This window comes from Habropoda laboriosa, unplaced genomic scaffold, assembly GCF_001263275.1.
Source record: "Habropoda laboriosa isolate 0110345459 unplaced genomic scaffold, ASM126327v1 scaffold99, whole genome shotgun sequence".
NCBI lineage: Eukaryota > Metazoa > Arthropoda > Insecta > Hymenoptera > Apidae > Habropoda > Habropoda laboriosa.
The window spans coordinates 402863-404329 of NW_017100239.1; positions in this window are offsets into that span (position 1 = coordinate 402863).

The window sequence follows — 1467 nt, forward strand, 5'->3', positions numbered from 1 at the left end:
GAGAGAGAGAGAGAGAGAGAGAGTGTGAAGAAACGCTGGACAAGAGTGTTGTGTACGAAGGGAGAATGCAGAGAACGAGCGTGTGTGCGTGTGGGTCTGCGAGAAAGAGAAGCGCGGAAGAAAAGGACGTAGGCGACGCTGCTCCGTCGGTTTTTCCGATCGATCGGTATCGGGAGGAGGGGGAGTACTGGGTGGAACGAAGGTTTGCTCCGAGTATGTACGAGGCATAACGAGCGCGCGTCTGCGAGAACGCGTTGTTGCAGGCGATTCGTTGGGCGCGAGAGAGACGTTCGTCGTTGTTTTCGCTCGGTCTTCTTGCTCCTCTTTCCGAGCATCCCCTCCGTAAGGGGAACGCGTATTCGTTCGCAACGAACGTTCTTCCCCGCGATCGAGCTTAAATTAGAGAACTTTTAATCGAGCCTACGCGCTCCAGAGCAACCCGATTTCCACCGTCGCTGGAAACCTGGTTCGCCCTGCCTTCCGTTCGCGCGCCACTTATCGAAATTCTCCTTTTTTTCTCTTCCCTCTCCAAATCTCTAATTCACCCCCTACCCTCGCCGCAACACTTTTCTTCGATCGAAACTCACGCGAGACGGCGAAACGACTATGACTGTCACGACTACGACGACTCGGTGGAAACGAGCAATCGCCGATAAACTGCCCGGTTCCCACTCGTACTACGCGTTTCTCCATTACTGCCACCGTTTAAAAAGAAGAAGGGGAGGTGGTCGCGCAGGGTAGCGCGAACGGAACGCGGCACGTAGAGACGAAAACAGCCAGCAGAGTGAAAGAGTGGGAGAGAAAGGAAGAGAGAGAGAAACCAACTCAATTTTCTACGTAATTCCAAAAGCGTCCGACGTTACAGGGTGTCGCAAATTAGAAGAGCTCGAGCATTCCCTTTTCACAGACCGAATTTCGATTTTGCCGTGATTACGCGTTTAATCGTCGAACGAGAACATTGTGTATTTTTATATGCGACTCGGAATGCGTGCTTTTGTCTCATCGTTTTCGCGCGCTCGTACGCCACACCGATATTTTCTAACGCTAACTTTGTAAGATCTTTTCCAGAGGTAAACGCAGACAGGGCAAACACGAACGAGTTAGAAAGCGGGAGTAAGAGAGAAAAGGAAAAGCAAACACGGGAAGGGGGTAAAACGGAGTATCGTCGACGAACGCGTCGTCGATCGTAAGGCCCACCCTCGCATCGGTGATCGATCTTCGAGTACCACGACGAAAAGCGTATTCGCGGTCATACTCTTTTAGGTAGTTAGTTCCTTAGGTAAAATTCGTTGTTTCTTTTTCACGCGAATGCCCGAGCGATAACAACTAGAAATCTCTCTCTCTATACGTATACATACGTACATATTGTATACGCTATTCCGTATTTCCGGCAATTTCGCTGTGGTGGACGAAGAAAAAGAAAAAAAAAAACGGCAATAACTGGCGAAGCTAAAGTTTTCACGACGA